The following is a 16,619-nucleotide window of genomic DNA, read 5'->3' on the forward strand; positions in this document are numbered from 1 at the left end:
TGTTGTGTAAATGTGTATCTCATCTCTGTCTTACTCTGTGGTCCTCGCTTTTGCATTATGTGCATAATATATTATAACTTTGAAATAAACAAACATTTAAACTAGTGTTGGTTTACAGATGTTTTCCATAAGACATACAGTATGTGTGTATATTCGGTTACAGATTCCATCTAGTGTACTGAAGTCAAATATGAATTTATGCTTACTAATACTCTTAATAATAGTTTGCACTTCTTTGACAGAAAAGTCCTGGGGAGCCATCTAAACAAGCCAGCTTCTGGTATTTGAAGTCATCTGAAAGCAGTCATATGTGCTTCTCTGAGAAGCACAAGAGAGCACGCAAGGCACAGCATGAGTGAGGAGGAGGTTTCAGATTGGAGATGCCACATCTCATATGTTGCAAGGTGATGAAGTGCAGATATCTGCCCTTAAAGAATATGTGCCCTGTGGACATATGTGAGTTTTGTCTTTCTTCCTTTTTTCCTCATCCCATTCTTCAAAATTCAAACGCAGTGCAACAAAAACGGTGGTTTGAAATATTTTCATCCCCCGAAAGAATATTCAAGATGATTGAGCTTGCAGGTTAAAAATGTATATGCAAATGCAGGCTACATTAGAGCATGCACAGGTTGTTAATAAATTAGCATGTGGCAGAAATAATTCAGTTTAGCGTGATAATTCTTGGGTGTGAGCTGTCAGCTGTCGCATTGTGCCAGATAGAAAGTGATGCTGAGATGGCAACACGAGCAGTGAACTGTGATGTTTTAGTGTACCTTGCTCTTCAGTCTCAGCACTCTGACACAATAACTGCCTTTTGCCTGCCTGGCTCTACTTTTTTTTTTCTTGTTATTTTGGAAGAACAAAAGGTTTAATTAAGGATGCCTTTCAAAGAGAGGTTGACACTAAGCATGCACACTGACACATATTATCTCAGAAGGGGGTTTGTGTTCGTGAGAATAAATTTTCTTTGGAGCCAAACTCACTAACACACTCACTGTGTTAAAGCACCACATGCATCTTAAACCTGATTTGAATGTATTTTTTGGCAAGTTTAATTTCCCTTCTGCCTTCAAAGACATTGATAGTCACTATTCAGAAGTGGTGTAGTTGGCGGAAAGTGAAATAGTAAATGTTATGTTTCCGGTCTGGTTGCTGTAGTTGCTAAGCTGCTGATTGTAGGAGGGCATCTTGGCGTTCCAGGCAGGGATGTTGTATGACGAGTGCACTTCCTCTCTTTGCTTCATTTCCAAGATTTGCATAGCAGGAACCCAGGGAGCTGACACTGTTATGTAGCTCAAGGTACAGGGGATATGTGAGGTGTCAAGTGACTCTCAGTCAGGTTTTTAATAAGTGACATTTGTTCAATCTGCTGTTTAAACACTCCTGTCGCCTCTCTATATCCTTAAAGACTGTATGCCCTGCTATCTTTTAATTAAGTCTCAGACTAATGTGCTGCTTAATTGACTAATCTGAGAGATTTTGTTTTCTCTAATTTACTTGAAAAGCCATCAGTAGCTAAGCTTTTTAATATTGCTGTGATGAGGGTGGATACTTACAGAATGCCTCAGAAGTGAGTGCAGGGGTAGAGGGAGTACTTGAAGAGGAGAGAAACAAAGTAGCTGTAACGCCTTCTAATTCCTGCTAGGTTTAACAGAAGGCTGATTACAAACCAGGCCATTGTGTCAATTTTGTTGTTTTTCTACAGGTATTCTTACAGATCTTCTTAGTATAACCTGAACTTTGCACATAGTTGTATTATGTTCTCTGGCTGAACTTATTTTAAATTAGTTGTTCAGTGCCTCAGGGCCTCCCGTGGGCCCACCACCTGCAAGGGGTTCCGTAAGGGGCTGGTGCTCAGTGGATCAGGCAGCAGTCGAAGGCAAGGGCCCTGACCACCCGATCTCTGGACACAGGGTCGTTTCCCTGCGCCTTTGTGTCATGGATAGGTCTCTCACTGTCATTTGTGCCTATGGGCCAAATGGCAGTGCAGAGTACCCGGCCTTCTTGGAGTCTCTGGGAAGGGTGTTGGAAAATGCTCCGATTGGGGACTGTCATTGTCGACTGTTGTTGGTCTACTGGGGGACTTCAACCTGGTGGTGAGCTGGATCCGATGGCAGGGGAGGAAGCTGGACAGACTCGGCAGACATATTGTGAGGGTCTGTTGGGAATGTTTAGCAGAATCCCCTGTCAGAGAGATTTTCATCTCCCACCTCTGGCAGAGGTTTGACCAGATCCCGGGGGAGGTTGGAGACATTGAGTCCGAGTGGACCATGTTTGATTTGATTTATTCATTCAAGCGTGTAAAACAGTTGATATGTCAACACATGTAATTTCACACATATCCAACAATAATAATCCAATATCAATTTACTTATACCTAGTACATGCTTCAACGGAGTAGGAAGAAGTTAGACTTATCTAGTCCTACCCCATGACATCATCTTACAACTTTTAAGTCCTAAGCAATATCTCTACATAAATAATTATCCTCTACACCACACAATTAATATACTACAGAATTATTACAGATTGTTAACATTCTATATAATTACATTCATAGATAATTATGTTCTCTGCCTCCATTGTAGATGCGGCCGTTCAGAGCTGTGGCCATAAGGTCTCCGGTGCCTGTCGTGGCGGCAATCCCCAAACCCAGTGGTGGACACTGGAGGTAAGGGATGCCGTCAAGTTGAAGGAGTCCTTTCAAGCCTGGTTGGCTCGTGGGGCACCTGAGACAGCTGACGAGTACCGGCAAGCCAAGCAGACTGCAGCCCGGGTGGTTGTGGAGGCAAAAACTTGGGCCTGGGAGGAGTTCAGTGAGGCCATGGAGAGGGACTATTGGTCAGCCTCCAAGAAATTCTGGCAAACCGTCCGGTGCCTCAGGAGGGGGAACCAGTGTCCTGCCAAAACTGTTTATAGTGGAGGTGGGCAGCTGTTGACCTCAACTGAGGACATTGTCGGATGGCAGTAAGTCAGACTTGTTTCCGGTGCATGTTGGCCTCCTGCAGGGCTGCCCCTTGTCACCGGTTCTGTGCATCATTTTTATGGACAGAATTTCTAGGCACAGCCAGGGGCAGGAGGGAGTCTTGTTTGGGGACCACAGTATCTCGTCTCTGCTTTTTGCAGATGATGTTGACCTGTTGGCACCATCAAGCCAGGACCTTCAGTGTGCACTGGGGCGGTTTGCAGCCGAGTGTGAAGCGGCTGGGGTGAGAATCAGCACCTCCAAGTCTGAGGCCATGGTTCTCAGTTGGAAAAGGGTGGCTTGTTCCCTTCGGGTTGGTGGAGAGTTCCTGCCTCGAGTGGCAGAGTTTTAGTATCCTGGGGTCTTGTTCACGAGTGAGGGAAGGATGGAACAGGAGATTGACAGGTGGATCGGTGCAGCTTCTGCAGTAATGCGGTTGAGGTACCGGTCCGTCGTGGTGAAGAAGGAGCTGGGCTGCAAGGCAAAGCTCTCGATTTACCAGTTGATCTACATTCCGACTCTCACCTATGGTCATGAGCTTTGGGTCATGACCGAAAGGGCAAGATCCCGGATACAGGCGGCTGAAATGAGCTTTCTCCGCAGGGTGGCGGGGAGCTCCCTTAGAGATAGGGTGAGGAGCGGACTGTGTTTCTCGGCTGGCTTGGGAACGTCTCGGCATCCCCCCCGGAGGAGCTGCAGGAAGTGTAGGAAGTGTCTAGGGAGAGGGAAGTCTGGGCATCTTTGGTTAGACTGCTGCCCCCGTGACCCGGTTCAGGATAAATGGATAGTTGTTCAGTGTTTTACTATTACCGGAGAAATATCTTGAGGAGGGAGGCAGATGCCTATTCTCTTCTACAGCCTGGTGAAACAAAAAGCAAATTCAAGAGTAAATATTTCCAGCACTTTTGCCAAATGCTGCCAAGATGTTTTTTTTTCTCTTTCAGTGAAGTGTGTGTGTGTGTGTGTGTGTGTGTGTGTGTGTGTGTGTGTATACATTTGTGTTTGTACTTAAATAATTTGACAGTTCAAAGAAGGGCCAAGTGTCACAGTTTTTCTTTTGTACTTCCCCTAAATACATCTTTTTCCATGTATCATCATATGTACAAATGTGTGATTTTTGATTATGCACCTGTGTCAAGTGAAACGTGTAGCCAAATGAGCAGTGGCAACAGATGTCAAAATGTCACATAAATCTCCAACTTTCTCCTGTGCTTGTGCATTAGAAGGATTTTTCTATGCAGTATAAACATCACCTGGATGCCTAAAACATAAGTTGTAGTGGTGAAAAGCTGCAGCCAGTTACATTCAGATTCTCATGTGGCCAAAAGCAGTCCGGCCAGGAAACAGCTCAAAGAGGAAACGCAAAGCCAGGCCTGATGTCATGTCACCACAGGCTGGGGCTGTGATTAAATGGAAAAGTAACGTCAGAACAGGGTGATAGGACAGTAGGGTGAAAGGCCTGTAAACAATGACTCACCCTGCTACACTGCAGCTGGCAAGGGCTGGGAGGGGAAGATGTATGAGAGAGAGAGAGTCAGAAAAAGAGAAAGAGAGACTTGAGAGTCTGCAGCCACAGACAGATTGTCAGAAAGTCCCTGCAGACATAGGATTTAGCTCTGATTCTAACAGATATACACACACACCTACAGTATATAAATGCACAAGAATAGTAGAAGCCTGCTGAAACAAATGCAACTACATGTACTATAGAACAACACAATACTCAATCTTTTGTGGTATTCATAGGCATTCATACATAAATCATATATCAACAATACAACACAAGTGCATACACCCAAAATCCAGTAAATAATTAAATCTCCAGTGGCTGCCCTTAGAACTACAGTGATACATTAATTGGGCAAAATTAGCATGAATTAAAGCAAATAAGTGTAACATGTAATTTATTACTTATCAAGTGTAGTTTAGCAGAGGAAGGCTCCGATTTCCCCCAAGATTGCTTTAACAGCTATAATGCATTTCTTAATTTACTCTGTGGAAAATCAAATTTTTCAGAGTTCATTAGGCACCAATATGTTACAATGCTGCTCCCCTGAGCACACAGCTACAAAAAACATTATGCAAATTCCTTCCAGTGCATCTGTATGTAAATAGCAGCCAAGGCCACATTCAATTCTCCATGGGAAGCTTTGTTAGCGGGCCCTTTGTTTCTAAGCCTAAGCCTTGTTCATGATAGTCTGGAAATTAGGAAATGGCTGCCAGTGACAAGTGAAAGCAAACATTCACTCTTTTCTCCTCTTTGACTGTACCTGAGACAAGTCTTGTATAAGTTTGCAAAACTCACCAGTCACCCTTTGGAATGTATATATTACTTTGTATTTTTCAGGTTTGTGGTGTATCACACTAAATTGTACATTCAAAGTGAGCTTTGATGATTTAAATTAATTTCAGTGAAGTCTACTGTTTTTTAAAATGGAATACTCATGTCATAAAACAGTCACAGAAGCCACAACATTTGGTAATCCTGCCAAGATCTTAGTTCATTATTGGTTTACACTCCACTATGGATGTTTCTGTGTCCAAGGTGCTAACATACTCATATGGGACTCTCAGGCTAAAAGTCCAACTGAATGTCACAGTAGAGGCCATTTACACTACTTACCAACACTGTATTGTTGCCCACAAATAGCTTTAAACTATTATCCAGCCAGGCTGACAAATAGCACAATGCTATCCTCAGTAATGACTTGATGGTTTTGGACATTGTGGGGGTGTTACATGTGTAAATAGACATAAATCTCAACATGTGCAGCATTTGTGTGCACAGTGTCCAGAAATTTTGTAGATATCAAGAGAGAGCTGCATAAGATTTAAGATTCTTGTCATGCCTCATCAACAGTTCTTCTGTGGTTTTCACACAAAATTGTAGAAAGCGTGTCACTATTTCACAGAGAAAAGGCAACTAAGTAACACTAACATATTTACTGAAGGTTCTATATCCAAACATACAGGCATAGAAATATGTACACCACATAGTCATTTTGAAATTAGCTTTTCAAATATTGTTCTTTACTTAGCTTCAATTTTATCTGTTGGATTATCATTTGATACTTTTAACAGCTGACATTTTGACATGTCAGTGCAGGGAGAACACAGGTGTTTTTAATTAATTAACAAAGGCTCCACCATTTCATTTCGGATGTTCTAGATCAGGAGTGATCAAACTTTTTTCACCAAGGGCCATATGCGGTAAAATACACAAACAGCTGAGCCACTCACTCGAGGTGAAGTACATATTGCCTCATCTGGTTTATTTAAGTAAACTAAATCAATCAGCCTACAACACTACTTTTCATAAATGGGATTTTTTTTAGAACAAAAAAGGTTGGCAGTTCATTCTCAAAACAGCGGCCTCTGATTGCTTCTGGATGGTGGTCCTTCTTGACAGGCCTGGTAGGGGGTGGGGATATAAAATAAATTATATATTATATTTCAAGCTTGTTATGCAAATAATTTTGGATTGTTAACAGATCAACTAATATTTGTTGTAAAAATGCTATCAACATAAAATGATTACATTTATTAAGTAATAGGGCTTAATAACACATGGAACGTATAATATATTTTGAACTCAGGGGAATACGGTTGCGCTCAGTGGGAACAATGAAGTTGCGCTTTGGCCTGTAGGATTGCTGGCAGGTCTGAAGTCAGTTTTGTGGTTGAGATGCGAAGGACATCACAGAGATGGTCGTTGGTCATTTTGGTTCTCATTCTGCTTTTGTTCAGCATCATCAGAGAAAATGTTTGTTCACATATGTATGTTGAGCCGAACACACTCATCATTCTTTTTGCATGGTGACTCATCAGAGGAAACTTGGCTTCTTCCAAGCTCCAGTAGAAGTCAGGTAAGGAGAGAAGCTGATGTTGATTCTTCAGAGAATCTTCACATTGCATTTCTACAAGTTCTAATTGCAGACTTCCACTTTCCACTTCTTCTGCATTTATCATGAAGGGAGTCGCAAACAGCTTGATATCGTTCTCAATGGCAGAAAAATCTTGGAAGCGCTGAGAAAATTCTGTCATGAGAGATATGATCGCAGACACATATTTCTCCTTTTTATCAGAGAGATCGGCCTTTGGAAATGCAGATCTGATTTCGGACAGTGTGGGGAAGTGCGCGACATTGAAGGTGCACAACTGTGCCTCAAACAGTCGGAGCTTCACACAGAATGCTTTCATGTGCGCATGAAGCTGCGGTATGAGTTGGTCTTTGCCTTGTAGGTTCGTGTTGAGTGTGTTGAGGTGTTCAGTGAGATCAACTAAAAACGCCAGGTCTGCCAACCATAGAGGGTTGGCCACCTACAGTTAAAACCAAGAAATGCAATACCGCCAGGTTTCATGTGCGGGCCATATTCTGGTATATTTTTGGAGTTTGGTGCGGGCAATTAAAAATGGATCACGGGCCATAGTTTGGATGCCCCTGTTCTAGATCCATGGTGCTAGTAATGTGAATGTTAGCTCACATTGTTCAGTTCAGCTGTGCCTTTGTTGAAATCAAATATCTACTATAAAGAGGACCTAAAGGAAGAATAAGTCCTACAGGACTTGACAACTTCTTTCGCAGCAGCATTTTGAGATGGTAATACATGCATTCATTACGTCTCGTGTGGAATACTGTAATGCGCTATATTCTGGGCTCAGTCAGGCGTCCCTTGCCCACCTTCAGAGAGTCCAAAATGCTGCTGCTCGTCTACTGGTTGGAGGACGCAAAAGGGACCATATCACACCCATTTTGGCTTCTCTACATTGGTTGCCGGTGTGTTTTAGAATTCATTTTAAGATTCTTTTATTTGTTTTTAAGTCTTTAAATGCTTTGGCCCCCCTTTATCTTACAGAATTGCTGCATCCCTATAGCCCCTCTCGGTGTCTCAGATCAGCTGATCAGCTGCTCTTGGAGACACCGAGGGCTAGGCGGAGACTTAGGGGGGACAGAGCCTTCTCTGTGGGGGCTCCTAAGTTGTGGAATGCATTGCCCCTTTACATTAGGCAGGCCCCCTTGTTGTTCACTTTTAAAACTTATTTGAAGACTCATCTGTACCGTTTGGCGTTCGAATCAGTGTGAGCTTCTGTCTTGTTGAGCCTTTGTTTCATGATGGGGGTTTGTTTTAAGTGTGATGTTGTTTTAATGTTGCTTGCTTTATTTTGTTTTAATTGGTTTTTGTGGATATTGTGTTAAGCACTTTGGTCAGCTCTGGCTGCTTTAAATGTGCTATATAAATAAAATTGATGATGATGATGAACTCCTACAGAGTCAGCCTATTTGTGATAAAGGCTACATAGGCTTTTCTTTTACACACTCTGTATAAACCCACAAATATATGAAGGCCCTGTGCTGAAACACGTTGATTGAAAACAGTCAGGTCTCCCTCTAAATTGATCATCTCTCCTTTGTCTTTCACATTTACTGCAACATAGCACCTTTTTTTAAAGTAGTGGAACCAGCACCCTTAAGGGGTCTTCGTTGTCTTCTAAAATTTCACTTGGTTGGACCACAGGGCTCCCAAAATTTTGCTTGATGCCATCAAACCAGCTAACAACTTAGCATCCTTGATAACAAGTTGGTATCAAACAAGTTAGCAAGCTTTGTGTGAAATATCCTTCACCACTGTCATCTTTCCTGTTGTGGAGGAAAATATTACCCAGTCTGGGAATGATTTGTATTCATTCATTGCTTTTTGTCTTTGGGTTTTGTGTTACTAGGATACAGTGGTAAAGCTATATCATGTCATTGTTTCACTTGGCTACAAGCCAGACTTCATTGTGCTGCTCAGCCTTGGATGTTTTTGTGATAGCTTCTTTCTATCTGTTTAGGTTTGACCTTACTTCTTGATCACTTTCCCATGTAGACTCTGTCTCTTCATGAAAGACTCATTTTTCTCTTTCTGTCTCCCTCTGAGTATAAACCCTGCATATGGATGCTACAGTGCAACCAAAACATTGCCTCACCTGCCTTGGACTGTCTATATGAAGTAATTCCCACAAAGCTCTAAAGCGCTACCATATGGCACTACATATTGTAGTTTGATAGGGTGTACTACAGAGTACCTTGATGATGGTGACTTGAACAAGAACTAATTAGTGTAGTCTTTGGAAATTTCAGGTTATTGAGCTGTGTACTTTAGGCCTGTTTTAAAGGAAATGTTTCTTTTAGGGAATCATTATGCATTGTTAAAATATGTGATGAATATGAAAAAGTAGGATATTAGTTTTGTGTGATCCTGCTTCTGTGATTACACTACGTATGGATGATGTTTAAATAATTCCATAAAGATTTAAAATGTTGATAGCTGTTTTGAGCTTGTATGAAAAAAGCTTGTATATTTTTTTTTATTCTTTGAGTTTGTCTTTGGTGTTTTTGAAGCGGTTACAGTTTATTATTTACCTTGCCTTAATGCACATTACTTCTATAATTAGGTTGCACCTCAACACATGGTAGGGAAATGGTATCTAAGCAACCACTGACACATATACTGTATTTATTGGTTTAGGTTCTTGTTTGGCTGTTCTCACAGGTTTCACCCTTTACTGGCATGAAAATGTGACAGGAAAACACATGCACATTCATGTTATCCCAAGTTTAACGGGCCACGAGACACAGACAGACAGAGCAAAACTTTCAGTCAGCAAATATTAGCATGCTAACATGAATCACTTCCTTTTTAACCATATCATTTAACCTCCCCCTCTTCCATTATGTGCAGAAAAATCTGATGATAATGCAGATTGTTAGTTTCATTGTGTTGTTTTATGCTTCCTGTGTAACATTCTCAAATCACTTTTCTTTAAACGTTTTTCAACATAAAATATTCTACAGAAAGACTCCTAATATTAGAAATACCTCTCGATACAATGTGGTTAAATGTGCACACCATCACTAATTTCGGTCTGAATATTGACCATGGTTTTAAACAAGTACATCTGAAAGACCAATAAAAAAAATGAAGATTAGGTTCACAAATATAGGCATTTATTACAGGGCTGGTGTATTAATTTTATTAGTTGAAATAAGGTCAAAACCATAGTGTAAAACCTTATTTCTTATTGAGATACCTACCAGGTTTAATCATACACACACACACACACTCAGCAGCACTGTATCAGCAGTAGAGTCCTTCAAGTTCCTGAGCTCCATTATCTCCCAGGACCTGAAGTGGACATCCAAGATCAGCACCATCACCAAGAAGGTGCAGCAGAGGATGTACTTCCTGTGCCAGCTCAGGAAGTTCAGCCTCCTCCTTCTCCCAAACTTCCCCTACCTTTGATTGTACTATTCTTTTTTTCTGTTGTCTATTGTCTGTTGCATAAAAACACACTGAGAGCCTGTGTCAGAGACAGATTCCTTGCATGCTGAACATACTTGGCGATTAAAGCAGATTCTGATTCAGATTCTTCTGATGTGAACCCTGGATAATAAGATCTGACTCCCAGGGGCAAGATATCAAACATTCACAAACTCCAGAAGAGCTGACAAATTTCTTGTATGCTCAACATACTTGGCGATTAAAGCTGATTCTGATTTTAATTTAACATTTTATGTCCCCTTCCTTATTATTGCTACATTTCTCCACATGTTGCTGGAGACAGATGAGTCGCTGTCCTACTTTGCATCCCAAAAGGCATGTCTCATCATATACAATTTGCTGTGCTGTGTACAGTATATTATTTAGTAGGGTTTGTATATCATAAATAACTCCTTGTTTGAATAAGAGGCATCCGCCACTGTTCCTACTGGGAAACACGTATTAAATGCCATTCCTCTACATGCTTGTTTGAGTAATTTACACTCAAATGAATGTCGTTCCCCATCTCCTGGTGGTCGTTTCTGCCATGTCTTTGTGTACAAGGCGACAATGCTTGTAATGGCTTCACCTGAGAGAGTTGCCCAAATGTGTCTGCTTATTCCCCAAAGAGGTTCCCACAGTTACTGCTCTGGGCTTGTTTACCAGTAAATGTTTTTGTGATTCCCCCAAGTAATATATCAGTGTTTTTTTCTGTTTCCTTTTTTTTTTTTTTTTTTTGTAGTTGTTGTTTTTGTTACAAGGAACGTAGCATTTGTTGCCCCTCACCCTGCTCTCCATCCAAAATGACAGGCTAGGCTTTCAGCAAACAAAGTCTAGTTCCTATTAACCTCTGATTCCCTCTGAGAAAACCACAAACAAGTCAAGTGCAGAACAACCTCAAAGAAACTGTACAGGCACAGACATGTTGTACACGCAAACACACACGCACTCATGTCCTGGAGAACAGTATGGAAATATTCATCCATCCTCCCTTTCTGTACTTAGCTCTGGTGCTCTAGCCGTCTGTTTTGCCTAATTGTTTTAACAATAGCCTGGCATGCTAATTGCACTGGGCCCCCTGTCACCACATCATTTACATGGCCTGCTTGATTTGAAATTTAATCTGCTTGAAGGGTTTGTGTTTCATGCTCACTTTAAATCCTAATGCTCTGTTGGATTGAAGGCAGTTCACATTATTGAGATTGTAAAAAAAATGTTGTCTATGTATTTGTTTGGCACCGCATTTTAAAATGAGACTTTTGTTATAGTTGATCAAGAACTTGGAGTTTCTGGTTTTCAGATAGTTTCAGTTGTAAAACTTGGTCTGTTGAAAAATAAAACTTTGTAATGCCACTTTAGTTCTAGTGAGTGATGAAATCAAAGAGGAAAATTGATGAGAGTGGGCAGAGCCATGTCTGGATGCTGGGTAGAGGAAACTTTTGGATGAGATGGAAGCACATGGTGTGTTGGCTGGCCTTTTTTACTGCCGATGGCCTTTTTGATGTGGAGCTGAAAGAGAGTTAGGCAGAGACACAGAAAGGGCTTATTCAGTGTAGTGATCTCACATAGTGCAATTCAATCAAAGGCCAAAAGCTATTTCAATTTCTTAGAGGTTGGGCCCATCCTGGTTCTACACTGACACAGTGTTTCCTCCACTTGTGCTTTTCTTCTGAAACTGGACTGTATGATGATACCTTAGCACTTTTTATTTGCAGTTGTTTCTTTGTCATCTTCAGTGGAACATGATTTTTGATTTGTAAAATAAGCTATATACCAAGTGAAGTATTAAGTCAAAACAAGCAGAAAGTTATAACAAGTGCTCAGAACAAAAACGGGACAAAGACTTATGTTCAGTTAAAGCTTCAGATTGCAAGTACAGTTCTTTCTGGTGTAAGATATGGTTCGTCTTACAATTGCTAACTCTGAGAGACAAGACAGTCCAAGTAACTACAAAACAGTGCTGATTTATTCAAAGGATCACAGGTAAAATTAACATTACACGCTCAGGTATCTTGCACCTCCAAACTGCTCGCAGGCAGATGTAAGATGAAAGCCCCTGACCCCACCAGGCCTATACATTATATCCACTCGGTTGGGCTAGCCCCATACTACACAGAAACGTCAACCGAGACGTCTCTGTTACCAGCTTTGCAGCTGGTCATAGCAGTAGTCAAAACATGAAGCAAATCAACATGTGTGTGTGTCTGTTGATTAAGTGGTGTGTAGCTAAAAACATTCTCACATGACCTCTAGTGACATGCCATGACATTAAACATAGGAAATTAACAGGTCTATGACTCACAAAACACACACTGCAGCAAAACAGCACAACCCTTGACTGTTATAAAATATTTTACCTGGTGATTCTCACATGATCTCTCACAGCTTTTCTTTAAAACCAGAACAGAGAGACAACATAGTAGACAGGACACAACATAACTCAGCATTACTCACTGCTTCTGCTTCATGTGGTTTGTCTTGGAGTGTAACCGATTAAACTGAAGGATCATACAGAAAGTCATTTTTACTGTCGGTTTTTGTGCTCAGGATGAACAGCAATTAACCTGGGTTACAGAATGACGTAGAGGAAAGAGGGCCACCTATACTGACAACTGCACATTGATGCTGAAATGCTCAGTGGGGTAGTTTGAGGTCAGTGGGTACAAGTGTGAGTGGCTACTTGTATTTGTACACAAGCATGCATCTCTTACATAAGCTGATAAATGAGGAAGGAATGACAGTGGGCAAGCTCTGCCGCTGCTACACCACACTAAACATTTGCCCTTTCTCCAGACTGGGCTTCTGTCCCAACAATGATTGGGCTCATGATGCTTTTAATGGGGTAATTTCTGATGATCTGGCCCATGTTTCCAAATGTCATATCTTATGAGGCAAGCATGACTTTACGGTGACTGCGCTGACCCCTCTGAGAACTGTTAAATTCTCAAGGAGCCCTGATAACTTACAAAAAGTAACTCATTATCCTCAGTGAGGAAAACAGGCTATTGAACATTCACACACACGTGGGGTGCACAGGGAGTTATTTATGTGAAGACAGAGCTACAGACGGATTGGGTTTTTTTTTTTTTTGAGAAATTAAAGCTTTTTCTGCCCCTTAGTTTTTTCATTTCTTCATACAAGTTCAACCAAACAGAGAGAATGCAGTCAATATTAAGTCAATTATAAATATTTATAATCTACACATTTAAAAAATTCTGTCAATCACAAAGATGTAGGGGATAAGCTCACAGCAGCTGGTTGGTTGGTCTGGGTGTGATTTGCATACCATGGAAAGCCTCAGCTTGCCATCCCCATTTTGTTTTTGACTTTGCATGCCTACTTGTTCTCAGCACAGATTAAATATAGAAGTTTTGTTCTCGTTGAGGATAGATGTTTTTTTCCCCTCTAGTCTCACACACACACGCACACAGACACATACACACACAGGCACACACAATACACAGAGGCTGTACTGATGCTGATGGCAATTCATTATTGAAAAGGAAATTGTCTCAATATGACTGGAGTTTGTTATGGGGAGCTTTGTTCTCATCATCTATATTGCAGGGCATCTTTGTCAGTCAGCATTGTGAGATGTTTTTCTTCTCTCTGTTTGTGTATGTAGTAGTGAAAGAGTTCCCAATCTCTGTAGTGTTTGTCTCTGTTACTGTCCTAATAACCAACTGTGTTATTTTTCAGCTAACAGAAAAACTGAGATATAGGACAGTTTAGTTTTGCCTAGTAGCTGACTCAGTTTTTCTGCTTGGCTGCATGGTCTTTGAAAATACAATGTTGGCCCTCTCGAGTCACAGGAACCTTCTCAAAGGAGCTTATTTTTCTGCTTTTCTGTCATTGTCTTGCTTTTCTTGTGCAGTTCAGACAGATACTTATTCTGCCCATGGTTACAACAGAAACTTAATGCATCCAGTCCCAGTAGCTTGCATTACTGTCACTTGGTAACACTGGTTAGATATTTAAAACCTAATCTCAGTATCCATATACTGATATGGCCCTATATGGCATTTCTGATCATGTTTCTATTATGTATGGACATGAATCCGGCCATAGTCTGGATACTGCAAGCAACATCATCCATTTATGACACAGGCATTGTTGACATATAGAGACATGGCACGCAAAATATGGAGGAAAACCTCACTCTGCCAGAGACTCAAGCTGCATCTGAAATAGCTTTCCTGCTTTCCTCCTTCTGTATAGTAAGACACTCTTTGAGGCATCTGAAATAGCTTTCCTGCTCACTTATTCATTATTCTCTACCTGATAATCCTTCTGTATAGTAAGACACTCTTTGAGCAGTAAATTTTGATTTTGGCCCATTATGACTATCATTTTGTGTCATTACTTATATCTGGAATGCTTCATAAATTTAATTTACATGTTTGTTATCTTGGGAGCAAAGACTAAGTATTACATGGTCTATTTTGTTGAAAAAAGTATGATATTGGAAGAGCATTTTTTGTTTGTGTGAATGTTTAATTGTACTACATACTGCATTTACACTTGGTGAAAAGTAAAGGCAAAAATACATTTTCAATTTAGAACCACACTGGTTTTAAACGAGATCTGGGGAGACCAGAATACTCTAATACAGTATATGTGAACTGTGAGCCCAGGCTGTGCAAAGCTAAAATAATAATAATAATAATACACACATATAAGGGATTCCTTCACACAGTGGAATTTTCACCCAAGTATAGTTGTAATGTTTTGCAGCAAAGATAGATCTTCACATGAAGGATTGAACATCTTAGCAGAACATCTTTTCAGAGTTGTGTTCAGTTTTGGTAGGTGGAATCATAAAGGTAGCATAAGGCAATTTCAACCTTAGTTTCAGTCTTTCGGTGATGACCTATGATGGAAAGTGGTCTTGTATAGCGCTTTTCTATGCATTACAACACACTCAAAGTGCTTTCACACTACTTGGCTATTCACCCATTCACACTCACAAATGCTCACACATTCATACACCGGTGTTATCAGCGGGAGCAACCTGGGGTTCAAGGACACTTTGACTGGACAACCCGGAGATTGACCTGCTAATCCTACAGTTAGGAGACGACCCGCTCTACCTCCTGAGCCACAGCCGCCCCCCTATGATAACTTAGGTTGGTAACATGAAGCATGTATGATCAATATTATACATGGTCACTTTAAAATAAGATAGGTAATAATGGCGCATGCAACTCCTGTATGTAACACTGTTCTGCCCTCTGAGTGCATTTGGAACTGTTTATCATGTGAGTCGTGCAGCACTGCCCCCTGTAGGTTATATGGCAGCAGTAATCTTGAGAGACAAGATTAAGTTAAGTCAGACACCTGCAAGGGTTTGTGTTGTGAACATTTTTTACTTCTCAGCGTTGTGCCTTGGACACCATTCGTCTGTAAGTATTGTTTTGTTGTCCTCTAGATATTATGAGGAGGAAGCGTACTGTGTTGAGGTTTGTTGGAGCTAATGTAGTTATGAGCTTATTAGCACTGCTAGCTGTATGATTCGGTAGCCTGTGTTGAGCAGTGAAACTGTGTTGTGCTAATTTCCGTTTGTTGTTTGTGTTTTTTTGCAGTTTACAAAAAACAAAGAAGTAATCCGTCATTGAATAACAAGAAACATCACACCTTGTTTTTATTGGGGAATTACACCCTGTAAGCTGAGAACATTAGCAGTAAAAGCTTGGGCTACAGCCAATGCTGCCCATGCTCAACTGGCATATGCAGAAAAAGAGGCCAGCATAATCAAACAAAAAGCTGACCTTGAAGCCAATCTCCATATGTTACAAAGCCAGAGAGCAAATGCAGCTGCCACAGCTGAAGCTGCAGCCTATGAAGAAGTCGAAAGATCTAATAAAAGTGAACTTGGTGAAGCTCTGTTAGAGTTACCAGTCAGCTCAGCCCAACTTACATCTGAATATGTACAGCAGCAGTTGGAAACACACGCTAGAGTAATCCCATTTGATACTGCTCCCGTAAATGTCCAAAAGGTGGAGCTGGAAATGTGTGAATTGACCAAAGCAATAACTCATCATGATAAGAAAAACACTGACATAGAGACAAGGGGTGTTGAAGTCAAAGAGGAGCAAAAAAGGGAGGAATTTGAACATAACATATTCCCCTGAAGATCAGCAGATCAGCCCTTTTATCCTCTGAGGGTTGTGTCATTTGAACCTCAGGGTGTGCAAGACATAACGAAGTATCTAATTCATTGAGAAATGTTGAGTGCAGGTCTCCTAAAATTGGATGACCGGCCTGAGAATTACTGGTCATGGAAAGCATCATTTCAAAATGCAATAAGAGACCTAAGCCTTTCAGACAGAGAAGAATTAGATTTAATGATAAAA

This window comes from Monopterus albus, unplaced genomic scaffold, assembly GCF_001952655.1.
Source record: "Monopterus albus unplaced genomic scaffold, M_albus_1.0 scaffold145.1, whole genome shotgun sequence".
NCBI lineage: Eukaryota > Metazoa > Chordata > Actinopteri > Synbranchiformes > Synbranchidae > Monopterus > Monopterus albus.